Source organism: Rhinolophus sinicus, chromosome 13 (assembly GCF_057876585.1).
Source record: "Rhinolophus sinicus isolate RSI-liver-muscle chromosome 13, RSI-T2T, whole genome shotgun sequence".
Lineage (NCBI taxonomy): Eukaryota > Metazoa > Chordata > Mammalia > Chiroptera > Rhinolophidae > Rhinolophus > Rhinolophus sinicus.
Window position 1 is genome coordinate 8,611,390 of NC_142513.1, and position 14,963 is coordinate 8,626,352.

Genomic DNA, 14,963 nt, shown 5'->3' on the forward strand with positions numbered 1-14,963 from the left:
ATGACTCTGCAAGCATATTGCTCAGTTCCACACCCTCATGCATTTGCACCGGTTCCTGGCTCGCCCCGAAATTCCCACCGTCCTTCTGCATCTGGAAAATTCCTACTCATCCTTTAGTAGCTGACATCAATTTCCCTGTATGCAACTTTCCTATACGTCCCCAGAGTTAGCTACTCCCTCTGCATTCCTTTATGCTTTGTGAATTTTCATTCATTCTTTCTCTACATAGGTATGGAGCCATATGCCAGGCACTGAGCTGGACCTTGCGGTCAGAGAATAAGAAAGACCAGCCACTGTGCTACTAAGCCACTGTGTAGCTGCAGGAGCCCAGCAGAAAATACAGGCATGACAAGTCACCAGGGTACATGGTGGCAAATGAAACAGTGCAGGGCAAGCCTGGCAAGAGGGTCTTACCCGCATCTGGGGAGCATCATGCCCCAACCCATGATATGCTCTTCTGGCTGCAGTGTGGAAATCCGGGGTGGGGCGAGGTAAGAGCAAATGTGGGAGCAGAGCTGACAGACCATCCAGGCAGCTTGGAAAGGGTGGTAGCATTGGAGGTGGGGAAAAGTGGATGGACCTGTTCCACACACAAGAGAAAGGATCTGCTAGACTTCATGAGAGACCGATATATGGGAAGGGGGAGGCAGGAATTGAGTGGGACACCCAGGTTTGGTCTGAGCTGCCTGGGGAACGTGATGTTTACCAGATTGGCGGGGGGGACGAGCTGGCTGGTGGGGTGGGGAGCGGTGTCCTGGGTTCAGGCTTTGGGTTTTGTATACATTGCATTCACTGTACGTGTGGATATCCAAGGGCGAGTCCAGCAGGCACCCAGGTAGAGGGGTCTCTGCGTGTATTTTTCCAGCACTTATCTCCCCCGCTCAGGGGCCAGTAAGGGTGGCCTTGGTGCTGCTTTTACTTTCCTTTCCAAGCACACCTGCAGCTTCTCATCTGTCCCCTGCCATTCCACCTTTATGCCAGATGTCCCACACAGTAACAAAAGGAGGAAGCCCCCTCCTCGACTCGCTATTGAACTGTGCCCCCTGAAGCCTAAGGTGACAATCTTGAACCCCAGATATCTCAAATGGCCCCTGCAGCTTCTACCTCTAATTTCTCTCTACCAAGAGACTCTCAGACTAGCTGGGAAGCAGACACCATTGGTTGCCTACTCAACAGCCATTTCTCCTTCCTCCTTGATAATTGATACTTAATTTTGTTTAGGTAGCAATGTGCCCATCACCAGGGAAAATGTAACATCGACCTAAACTGCTCACAGTAATTCTCCATTTTGCCAATGAACGGTCCTGGCGAGACGTATAGGACCTGCTTCAAGCCAATGAGTTGTAAAAGGAAGTTGTGAGAGGCTTCTGGGAAAAATCGCTCTCCCTGATAAAAGGGAGAATCACAGGAGGAGAAAGGCGTTTATTTCCCTTCTCACCTTTTCTCCTGGGATCACACCATGGACCAATGTGATGCCTGGAGCTGCAGTAGCCACCCTCAGATCATGAAACAACAAGCCTAATGAAGAAAATCCACCCCATTGAGCAAAACAGAGCTGGAATATAGAAGTATATGGGGTGGCATCATTGACTTGTAAACCGTGGGACACCCACCCTTCTTGTTAAGGAAATAATGATTGACTTCATGACTTCTGCTACTGTTGGTTGGGTTTTCTCTTACAGCTAAAAGCTGTGCATCCAAGTCTACATTTATCCATCCATATCCATGGATCTCCATCTCCATGGTTAGGATCTATCATCTCACAAACTCATGCCAGATCCATGAGAAAGAGGGTTTTTGCTGTTGAGTCCCGAGTACTAGGACAGTGCCTGGCACGCAGAGGGCACTCAGTGAGTAGTCGGTGAATCAATGCATCTCTGCATCTGTGTCTAATCATAGTCTCCTACCACATCCATTCGGAAAACCAACACCACGAGCACCTCAACTCCACAAATTCTACAATAGTAACTACCCTTTACCGAGCACTTCCGTGCCCTGGGCACTGTGCTAAATCCATTCTGCGTGCTATTTCATTCAATACTCACGACAGTGCTAGGAGGTTGGTGCTGATGTTATCTTCATTTCACAGGTGGGGAAACTGAGGCTTGGAGAGGCCAGGTGCTGTGCCCAGAGGCATCCAGCTGGAAGAACTGGATTCAAACCCAGGCTACTCACTCCAGATGTTGTGCACTCCGTGTCCGTGCTACATGCAGCCTAGTAAGGCGGTGACAGCCCCATGTCCCATGAGCAGCTGAGCCACAGTCGGGGATGGCGGCCCTGAGGTGAGGAAGATACGTACCTTATCCAAAAGATGACAGCCGCTAGACGGAGGTGGTGGTCAATATCATTAATTCAAAGATGGCTGAGCATTAAGGGAAACAGACGAGAATTAGGAGGGGATCTACTCAGGGCGCTGGAGAAATAGAGAGAGCAGGTAAAGACCCCCAGGGGTTGGACTCCAGGGAAGGCTCCACAATCCTCAGCCATGGCCCCCTTCTCCCTCAGCCTGCCCTGCCCAGCCAGGAAGTCTGCATGGGCGGAGAGTCCTTCAGCCACTGTGACATATCCATTCCATCCCCTCTGGCCAGATTTTACAGACCACAGCTCGGTTTCCTGCAATCAGCAGTCAGGCTCTGGGTGAGTCCAGGAGCCAGCAGGAAGAGGTACCAACTCTGCCCTCCTCTACCAATGTGTCTGCCTTTCTCCCCAACTGCATGGTTCTCCCTGGCATTTATCCGTGCTACATGCATCTGGATACAATATATTTGTCTATGAATCACTCTCTTTGCCTATCCTTCCCACCCCGAAACCCAGAAGGTAAGCTCTGGGATTTCACCAGTTTGGTTCTCTGCCGCGTCTCAGCATTTGGAACAGGGTGTGGGGGACTGTAGGGTCTCAGTGAGTATTTTAGAATGAAAGGGGGATATACTCATATGCACATGTGCGTTTTTCTGGGGAGAGGCCTTTCGTTAAGCTCTCAAAGCAAACTGTTCCCCGAAAGAGATCATGAACCCCTGACCTAGATGACCTCCTAGTTCCCTTCCAACTCCAGCTCTGGGATTCTAGTGACGAGGAAAGTGCACTTTGCTGGGAAGTGAGGAATGTTCAATCCAAGCCCTAGCAGGTGACTGGCACAATCAAAAGGATGGAGCAACGTCACCTGACCGGTGGGACAACAGCTAGTGGGCAGGGACAGCAGCCTCCTAGGATGGGGCAACTCCCTGGAGGAACTCCATAAATATCGACTGAACTGAGTCCTTATTTGTTTGAACGGACAGAGTGTCCACAGAGATCAGCCATACACATTTGAACATCAGCAACCTCTCCAGGACCTTGAATAAAAGTAGATTCACCAGACCCACCATGAGCCCAGCATGGTGCTCGTGGCCCAGGGGAGAAAGACGAGGAAGTCCAACCGCTAGTTCACAAGGGAGTGGAGCAGACAGACAGACAATGGGGGGTTGAAACTTTGTAACATACGTCTCCATCCTTTGGATGAGTCTGTTTAGCCAGCCTGGGCATGCAGCTTGAGTTAAATAAACAGTGTCACGAGTATTTTAAAAACTAACTTGGTGCAGTGATGCATGGCATAGTAGAGAAAGCTCATCGCAGTCTGGGCGGCATCTGAAAAAGATGGGGTTTGTCAGCCAAGATTTTCAAACCAATTAGATTGATGGCATGGAATCAGCTACCCAGACCAAGGTTTGCAAAAATCTGGTAAACTCAGAATCATTGTAAATAATGACACACACACAACCCCCCCCACACACACACACACACATACACACCCACACTTGCACTCTTGGCCGCTGAGCTTGTGGACCTCTGAATTATTGAACAAAGAAGGAGATGGCACAATGTGGTATGTTGTCCCTGGGAAATAGTTAACTGGAGGTTTCCTGAGGCCACTTGCAAGGTCTCACTCAGTTACCAGGGAACAGCAGAATCACCACTTCCCCACCCATCCGTATACTCCTCCGAAATGCTCTTCAAAACAAACACCTACTCACAGGCCCCATTGGTTCCTCCTGGGTGGCCTCCCAGAGGCTCCGAAAACAAATGAAGAGGCTTCCGCATCGTAGTTCCTACTGTTTCAATTTACTCTTCCAGTTGAGATGCATCAAAGGAGAAAGGCATTAAAATTAAATGTAAATCTGGGTAGCTGCTTTCTGCCTCCAGATTCCTCACTGGGTTTCAGGTCCCTTGGCCCCAGTGGAGTGAGCTCCATTCTAGGTTGTCAAAACCCTTGCTTCCCCACAATGGAGCCATATGTCATCAGACCTATTATATCTCCACTCCAGCAATGGCTTCCAAATTGTTCTTCTGTTGACAGGTACCTTCAAACAGAGAAAAAGCCTCTTTTGGGGAGGGAGAGAGAGAAGGGAACTGCCAGGGTGAGTATCTAGGAGAAGGCAGCTTCATTGGCTTACATTCTCATTTCGTAATCACAACAACCTCACAAGGTGGACAATATCATTCCTCTTTTACGGACATGGAAACTGAGGCTCAGAGAAGTGAGTTCTTTAACTGAGATACGAGGTGTGATCAACAAATACGGCGAATGCTGTTGCCGAGTGCCATCCAATGGAAAGGCAGGGATCTTCAATACGGGAAGGGACATGTGGAACCTTAGTAACAGTGTGTGATGAGTTTTAACTTGTTTGGTGCAGTCAGTCGGGTATGAGCTACGGTTGAGAGAAGGTGTGTTTTAAAGTGTGCCGTAAATCATCCTCCGTCATGACAACGTTCCATGTCACACATCGCTTCTGGTACAGTAATTTCTGTCAAATAAAAACATTAGGGTGTGTCCTCATCCATCTTATTCACTGGATCTGGCACCATGTGACTTCTGACTCTTCCCCAAAGTCAAAATGATCATAAAAGGTAAATGTTTTGAATCAATTCAGGACGTCGAGGCAGCCACAGCAGTGCAACTAAAGCCACTCACAAACGAGGACTTCCAAAGCTGCTGCAGAAAGTGGCAAGAACGATGGGATAAGTGTGTTCGAAGCGATGGGGAGTATTTTGAAGGGGATTGATGGCAATGTGTCTTTTACTATAACAAGTTCTTTTTCATTTAAACATTCGCCGTATTTTTTTTTTAATCACACCTCATATAAACTCAGGTTCACGTTCTGTCTAACACCTGAATTCATTCTCTTTCTCATTGCACCAGGCTGCCTCTGATAACCATGATCTGAGCACACTGCCCCCTGCAAACCATCCTGGGATTGACAGAGCATAGATAAGAATCTTCCAGGAGGAATTTAACACTGACAGCAGACACAACACTACTAGTGGCCCGATAAATGAGTACAGCTACCAGAGAAAAATGACTATGTCGGCATTTTGTGTTTAATACTGTTATTTTATCAAAAAGTGCATGGATTAATAAAATTATGTAAATCATCAAAACAAACCATCCCATATATTTTGAATTACACAAATTTATAAACATTACAAAATGTTAAGCGCTACAATGCGCATAGGCGATATAAGTGGTACATATTAGATATTTAATGTAAATTATTAGCAGATAAAATTTAATAGAGTATTATAAAAACTTCAAGTTCTTTAAATTCACTCATTAAAAATAAAATTGTGTATCAGTGATGTTATAGGTGAGTCCCAAATATTTTGCTGTGAACATTTTTCCAGCTGTTAAAAAGTGTTCATATTCCTCTACAGAAAAATAGAGAAGAGAGTTAGCCAATTCAAATGTCTGCCCATGACACCCTCATATTCCAATAACTTGAAGAGCTTCTGGAATAACTTGTTTCTTTGCAGAGAGTGTAATTTTTTATTGATAGGAGCCTGGAGTTTTGTTTTAAGGACATTGATACCCATTCAGCACCAACTTCTTTGATTTCACCATATGTAGCTACAGGGTCATTTGTGTCAGTTATTGCAAAGCCACCTGTATCCGTCTCAAAACAGTCATGTTCATATCCCATTTACATACAGCATTTTTATTACTATTTTCTTTGCAACCCAAGCTTTGCTTTGTCAAATACGATTGTTTTTTGTCTCTTGAGGATAGTGGAGGTGAGAAAGATGTCTTCTAAATAAGTGATCATTTGTTCAATTAGAATTTTTAATGCAGCTTAAAACTCTCCTGGAATGTCTCGAGATGTAAACGACTCAACTTTCAGACTACTTAAAATATTAAAACAACAGCACTACTTTTTAAAAAACAGTATTTCAGTACTTAAAAATAGCATAGTATACCAGAACACAAAAAAGAAAAAAAAAGAAAAAAAAGCACTGCCATCATTAGTCCGGTTGCTAGGAAACCTGTGAACAAGCCAAAAGCTAGGGTACAGATACATAAAAAGGGACTTCTTCAAGCAAAATTTTAAAAACCAGAATTAATTTTAGCAACCACAGGTAAAAAAAAAAAAAAAGAATGAAAGGTGATAAGATGATATAAATATATTTTAAGGGTTTGTATTTCTTTAGCACACGCTCTTAATTGCTTGTTCTTCCTAGTTGCTCACCTCCTCTGAGGAAGTATGCAAACACTAATCATTAGAAATTACTTGTTATCCTTCTAAGTATTACCTGTATTTTCAAACAGCACATTGATATGTTCATTTCTCATGGTTAGACACTCTGTGGTTGGATCCCTCCCCTCAGGAAAGGCACCACGGTGGAGAACTAGCACCCTGAACTGCAGGTATTTTGAAGCGCTAGGTGCATCCTGACCCATAACAGATGACAAGTAAAAGAGGAGCCAGTCCTTGACAAAGAGGGCAAAGCTGCACGTGCTTTTTAAGAGAAGAATCAGAGCTCTGCTTCTTGCTGAGTAAGCTCCTGTTGAACTGACCCTCCCACAGATGCCAACTAGAAAGTCAGGGGGCAGAGCACACAGCTACATGAAGGCACTGGAAAGTCAACCAAAGTGGGCAGATTCCAGACAGCAGGTGACATTTGGAAGAAAAGGAATGTCAGGAGGTTGGTTTCCTAACTTGTTAAGCTTTTTAGCCTGAGGTCAGGCCACAGTCAGGGCTACATGGGCAGTAAAACTCTGATTAAAAACAAACAAGCAAACAAACAAAAAACACTGCAATCCTTTAGGCCTGAACAATCAGAAGTTAGAGATCACAGCAGCCACAGCCACTGGAAAGTGAGAGGGAGGGGGAATCCTGAAAGGGAGAGATGCAGAGAGAGAAGGCCCCCAAATTCTGTATACAAACTGTGCTCAAATCTTTGTTTAACCCATGAATTGCATGGGGAAAATTCTAAGCAGCCTAGACAGGACAAAAACATAAACAAAAGAACTGAATTGAGGTATTAGCTGCCACTCAAGAGACAGACCTTGCAGTTTTAGTTCAACCAAGTAAAAGAGGAGTCTCCTTTTTTAAAAAAAATCAACACTCTTTGGAAAAGTAAAAGAATCTAAAGTCTCCGTGATATAATATTCACAATGTCCAAGATATAAACCACACTTACTCATCATACAAAGAAATAGGAAAATGTAACCCATTCTCAAGAGCTATTATAACTGCTCAAAGCTGTAAAGGAAAATAAGCTCACGATTAATAAAAATATAGAAAACCTCAGCAAGAACAGACAAATGCAAAAAAAGAAACAAGATAGAAATTCTAAAAGTGAAAAATACACTGCATGAAATTTAAAATTCAATGGACAAGGTTAACAGCAAATTGGAAATGACAGAGAAAGGAGTTGCTCACCTTAAAGATAGGTCAACAGAAATTATCCAGGTTGAAGAACAGAGGAGAAAATAAAAGGTTTCTAAAAAAAATGAACAGAACCTCCAAAACTTTCAGGACAATACTGCGAGATCTAAGAAGATTACTCAGGCAACAGAGGGTCAAAAAACCTGAAGTCAGGAGAAGAGATCTCACAGCCCTGTGGGGAGAGTGACTAGGAGGTTAGCCCTGGATCTGTGGAAAGGAATTACCACATTCAAGAAGTATTAGGAAGAACTTTCAGTAATTAAGTACATACAAAAGGAAGAGAAATCTCAAAATTCACTAGAGTTATGAGATCCTGAAAACCATCAATTAAAATGAGGAATTATGACTACAGTTTTAAAAAGAGGCAAACTCAAAAGACAAGTGAAAAACCAAGAGAATATATTTTCAATTAATTTTCCAGCTAATGATGATGATGTGTGTATATATATATATATATATATATATATATATATAATTAATCTCCCTACAATATAAAGAATTTTAAAATAGAAGGGGAAAAAGACCAAAAGCCTGCTAGAAAAATTGACAAAGGACATGAACAGTTAACAGAAAATAAATATCATTGAGACTTAAACATAGGAATGATGTTCAACTTTATTCATAATAAGAGGAATAAAAATTAAAACTACACGGAGATGTCATTCTCCCCCATCAAATTGGCAAATTCCAAAGCTTAACACCAAATTCTGCCGGCCAGACTGTAGGGAAATAGGCACTTCATATATTGCTGCTAGAAGTACATAATGGTACAACCCTAGGGAGGGATATTTGGCAATATCTAACAAAATTACATGTGCATTTACTCTTTGACCCACCAACCCTGCTGTTAGGAATTTATCCTGTCGCTATGGCTCCATGAACATGGAAGAAAGATTACTCGTCGCAGCATTATTAGTAATAGCAAAATATGGGAAACAATCTAAATGCCCATCCATGGGAGAGTGATCAAAAAAAAATATGGTGCCGCCACACAACGGAATCTAAGAAACTATTAAAAAAATAAAGAATGAGGGAGATGCCTGTGAGGTGATAGGTGGTGATTTCCAGGATATATTGTGAAGTAAAAAAAACAAGGTGCAAAACAGTAAAAACAGTAGTGTGTGTGTGTGTGTGTGTGGTGGATTTTTGGAAAATGAAGCACAGGAAGAATAAACTAGAAATTATTAAAAATTATTTGCTACTGTAGCGCATAGAAGAGACTGGAGTAAAAGGGATGGAAATGTGAGGGAGACGACTCTGAGTGTGTCTTTTTAATATATAGTTTAGCTTTTGAACCATGTAAATTAAATCAAAAGAGGTGGAAAGCAGCAAACCCTAAAACTGAATAGAAGCAGAAACAAAAACTCTAACTGTACAGCAAATAAATGATGCAATCCAAAGAGAAAATAACTGATTCAAGTAACTTTTAGGCATGTATTCTAACGGGATAGCCTTACTGTGTAGGACAAAAAAAGAAATACAAAGAAATCCTGAATTGATTTACTAGATTTATTGTTGATACGGGTAATAATACAACCATTCTGAAAGTATTTTGTGTGTGTTGTATGATATAGCAAATGAGTAAATATATTAACTTTGGGAAAGAATTCTTCCCACTATGGGAGAATGAAGATATAAATATGGAATGGGTGGACAGGAGGAAGAACTAGTGGTATCACTGTGAACTCAGGACACAGGCCTGAGTGGTGAATATACAGCAGCAATCTTAGCAGCCACCACCTGAAACATGCGTTCAAACGCAGCCTTACCGATTATGGAGAATGTCTGGCATCCTGTGCCTCCCGATGTGATGCAATGGGAAGTAAAACACTCCCTGTGCATTACACTTGCCAAAAAGGGTTAGCCTAAATCTAATCGCAAGGAAATAATCAGACAAATTCAAGTTATTGGACATTCTAGAGGACGACGGGCTGGTTCTTCAAAAATACCAATCCATCCTGAGCAATAGAAAGGACAAAGTCTGTGGGAGGAAGGTGTGGGGAACATTCTAGATTGAAGGACCTTCAGACACATTTTCACTAAACGTCGTGTGTGATCCTTGATTGGGTCCCGGATCAAGGAAGAAAAAAAAAGAAAAACAGCTTCAAAGAACAATAATGACATAATTGGGAACATTTGAATGTGGACGTTGTATTTGATAAAATTATTATGTCAATTATTAAACTTCTTGAGCATAATAATGGTTTTGTGGTTATGTAGGAGAATGTCCATAGGAGACAGACGCAGGCTATAGTAGATAGAGATGAGGGATCATAATGGTTGCAATCTACTCTCAAATAGTTTAAGAAAAAAATCTAAACATGAGGCAAAGTATCAAATGCCAACAATAAATGAGTCTAAAATAAGGGTGCAAGGATGGTTACTATACTATTCTTTTACCTTTTCTATAGATTTGAAATGTTTTAAAATAAAAGTTGGGGCAAATGATGACTTGGGCATAAAAACCCAATTACGTACACGGAAACAGGGAGCCCTCTTTCATTGATAGGTGTGAATGTCGTTAGGATAACAGCAGGTAAGTTGTTAATGACTCCTGTGAAAAACTGGTACTCAGCAAGATCAGAGGGAAATGCCCTGGGTCGCCTGTCTTGGAGATTGGAGGAGCAGGAAAGAAAAACCATTTATTCCCATGTGACGCAGATGAATGCAACTCCAGCGGTCCCTACTCAGACAGAAAGTGAAAAATTCTAAAATCTAAAGATCTTACTGATGTTTGATTCCTGTGAACCCCCTTGGCAAAACTTTTCAAAGCGAACTCTGTCTGCGATTATCTGTGCTCACCCTGGTTCTTGAAATGTACCTGGCACACCTAACACTTGCCAAAGCAGGCGCATAAATGCCACCTGTGTCTTTAAGAGAAGGTAAAAGACCAAGACACATTTTGCTTCCGTGTGTGTGTACAGATACACTTGTGTGTGCACAAAATATTTCTGGAAGGAATGATAAGAAACGGGTAATGTCGCCAGGGAGGAAAATCTAAATGTTAAGGTCTTGGCCTTACCTTGTATCCTTTTGTTCTATTTGAATTTTTCCATGTAAATGTATTAATTACTCCAAACAATCTTTTAATTGATGGTGAGGAGTGGATGGATGGGTGGACAGAAACATGAGTTTATGCACAACTCCCATTGCAGACATTTGCTCCACGGTGCCCAACCCCCCACCCCACACCCCACCCCCACCCCAGCTGCAAGAATCGCTGTTCCCAGGCTAATCGCTCTGATTTACATGCCCTGTTTGGGTCTTTAGCTTATGAGACACAGCTTCTCTCAGCTCTTCATCTCCCTTGACTCCAGGGGTTCTCCCCCAAACTCTACAGCCCTGAGTCACTTCCTTCTAACCCCCTGTGGGTGCCTTTCTAGCCAAGGGGACATCATCTGTCGAATTCTAACACCCATCCACTTTATCTGTAAGGACAGAACCGAATTGCAGCAAATCTCTTGGATAGGAATTGCTCAACCTCTAGGGCTGAGAAGAATTCTATTCACACCCCTAGGAAGCCTTCTGAAGAGGTGCCAAGGCCCATGACTCCCCCGGGGCTGCCTGGCGACATGCTTTTCTCCGTCTCCGTGGTAATGTGCTTTTATAGAGAGTTCGCTCACATCACACAGCCCCCAGGAGCCCAACACTCTGGCCTCCATGTGGGCAGGGCTCTGGCTGCTTTCATTTCCAGCAAAGGGCAGGAAGGGCCGTGCAGAGGACTGAGAAAATGTCTCCTCTGCTGCCCAATACTGCCAGGACTATGAAAATGAGGAAACATCGACTCCAGGTCAGTGATACCACCTGGAGGGCTGAGTCCTCAGATGCCAGCCACTGTCCCCATCACAGGCCATGATCCCACAAGAGTTTGTGTAGAAATAGCAAGGACCACCATGCCTCAACCTTTTAGGAATGAAGAAGAGGGTAAGGGGTTCTGTTGGTGTCTGCCTGGATCCCCTTTACGAGGCATGCCCCTACCCCAAACTACTGTGGATGAGTAAGGGTTGGCTTCTAATGGTTCCTAGCAGCCCCCTTCCCCAAAAAATTGCCTTCTTCCACAAGGGAGCTGCCACCTCCACCCCAGGAGGCAGCCCTGAACAATGACTGGCTGCCACAAGGTCACAGAGACTGGCCTCTTGCCTCAGCAGGACCCCTCTATGCAAGTCACACTTCAGAGCCCCACCATCCACCTGCCCCTGGTATCAGGCTGAAGCTCAACTCCAGAAGACCACAGCCTTACTCAGCTCCGTCCGGCCCCATCCCACTTCCTCCACTCCTTTCACCAGGAGAGCAAGCCCTCAACAAACCAAACGCACTTCAGCTCCCTCTTGGGCTCTGTCTTTGGAAAGCCCCACTAAGAGTCAGCGTTCTCCTCCCACCACCGAGTCAGTGTTGCCACTTGTTGAGTTCCCACTACGTAGCTGACACCCCACTGAAGTACGAGCATTATCAAATGTAACCCTCACACAGTCCTGTGGGGTAGGGACGGTTATTAACTCCATGTCACAGATGGTGACACCAAGGCTGAGGGAGGTGAACCCACTTGCCCAAAGGCATATAGTCCATAGGCGACAGAACCAACACAACTGTTATAGCTGGAAAGGGCTAGAGACCCTAGCTGCTCACGTCACATTTAGGGAAACCAAGAGAATAGGCAGAAAGTCTGTCTGGCCGCCTCAGACCAGATGGTCCAGACTCCCACGACAGTGCTCTTTCTATCACATCACACCTTTCAGCCTCTCGTCAGAATTATATCTTTAAGCACAAAACAAAACAAAAATCTTACACACACACACACACCCCAAACTGGAGCTTTCATTTCAAACAACCCAAGACACACACAAACCAGTCTGTAGTGTCTTTAATTCCCAAACATGGAGTCCACAAACCTGGGTATCCTGGACCATGTCGCACACATTTTAGTAACGTGATTGCCATCTGTTATTATTGCCCCTCGTGGAGAACAAGCAAGACAACACTCTGGGTTTTAGGGAAGCCCAAGAACTGGTATTCCTGGGAGGAAGTCTGGCCTTTCGGGTAAGCAGTGTGAGGTCCATGATTGCGATCTTAGGGGGTTATGGGGCTGGCCCTATCCCACCCCCCCACTACCCCACCCCAATTCCCACTGGCATCAATATTTTGTAAGATTTTTGGATTGCTTTGTGTATGCCAGACACTATGCCAAGTGCTTTACCTGCATCATCCCTTGTAATCCCTACAACCACCTGTGTGGTGGGTACTACCATTTGATAGGTTAGAAAACTGATGCTCAGAAAAGTCATGTAACTTGCCCAGGTTCACACGGCCAGGAGATGCCAGAACCAGTGCTGGCACACAGCCTGAGTCCAAAGACCCCACTCTTCTAATCCCAACCCGGGCCTTGCCTAGGTCTGCATAGTCCTCTGCAGCTGACCCCAAGGCATTTTCCAACAAAATGGCCCCAGGAAGACAGAGATGGAGAGAAAAGATGGGACCACTGGGCCCATGCAGAAATGTGAAACTGAACTACGACTCTCAGCCTGCAAAGTGTGTCCCTTTACATCCCCATGACAGAAACATCGAGGAGAAATAAACAGAGCTGAAGATAATCACAAACCTGCCAGCTATTTCCATACGTAGAGAAAGAAACTGAAGGGAGCAGGCTATTTTCATTCTTTTTTCCATTTTCTGGAAGGTCATTGGTGGATGCTTCTGCCCTTGCTGGCGATAAAGTGTTCCTTTAATTATCAGTTTGGGGCTGAGTCCAGAAAGCTATTTTCCTCCACTGTTGTCACAAGGAAATGAAAGACGTCAACCTCCCAAGTGGCTCTCATTTGGAGCCGCGGGTGGTCACAGATACACTGCCTGTGCCAGAGAGTGGGCTGTGTGTCATGACGGAGCCTGCCGCAGAGACTGCCCAAGCTCAGATATACCCTTGTGTCTCTGTTACTCTCACAACAAAACAGTTCCAGCACCTTGAGTCGGCCTTGTACTTCTCCTTGCCTTCTCTGGACACTCATGTCTCTCCAGAAAACCAGGACACTCAGGGGGTATTTATTTTTCTGCCTCTGACCCTCAGCTCAATTCCTGAGAACATTCCAAGGTCTTGCCAGCATGATCCTGAGGTCCCTGGCCCCAGGCTAGCCATCACTGCCTAAATCAAGACATTCGACGCAGGAAGACACAAGCTTTTCCCTTATACCACATTGCCCCCCTGCCCCCATATTGCACCCCAAACCCTTCAGCGGCTTCCCATTGCCTTCCTGAAAGGGATCACACTCTGCATTTTTAAGGCCACTGTGATCTAGACACCAGAGGCACAGAAGTAGTGATAAGGAGAGGTGAGCTGAGGATCAATACATGAAGTTTGGAATCTTAGCTGTGTGACCTTGGACAAGTCTCTTCATGAGCCTCTCTGTTTCTGTATTAGTGATAGACTGCTGCATTTAAAACTTAGCCCCCAAAAGCTAGAGGCTTAAAGCGACATGCATTTATGATCTCACCATTTCTGTGATTCAGGAATCCAGGTGTACCTTCCCTGGGTCGTCGGCTCTGGGTCTGTCACAGGCTGCAGTCAAGCCTGGGCTACGGTCTTATCTGAAGGTTCAACTGGGGAAGGATCCACGTTGAAGCTCATTCCTGCGGTGTTGGCAACATTCAGTTCTGCGGGGGGCGGTCTTCGTACAGGAGGTGACTATTAAGCTCAACCTGGAAGGATGGATAAGATTGAGGGAGGAGTGTCCAGGAGGAAGGAATGACAAGGTCAAAGGTCAAAAACAAGAAAGTGGGGCTGTGCACAGAGAATAGTGTGCATGTCCCATCAGCAGCCAGATGCAAAAGATATGACAGGGGCAAGGTTAGGGAGGCAGGTTAGAATCATGTTGTGGAGAACCTCAAATGCTAAACTGAGTTCAGACTTTTTTCAAAGCGCGACAGAGTCCGAGTTGCAGTTTAGGGAGAAGAATCGGACCACATCATGAGGCATGTACTTAGTTACATATAATTTGCAAATGTTTTCTCCCATTCCATTGGTCGCCTGACCCCACCACAGTCCTAAGGACCACCGTCCCCAAGTTGTTTTGTGTATATCGACCCTTCAATCATCCCTATCTCCAAAGCTGCTCTTTTCTAAGCAGCTTCACCCTAGATTCAGCTCCTACCTCATTTCTCACCTCTGCTCCCAGGACAACTGACAATGAGCATGTCTATTTCCCTTCAGATCTTACTCTTACCCACCGTGGCTTCGACTGACAATCATGAAATAATCCGAAGTTTGTTAAAATA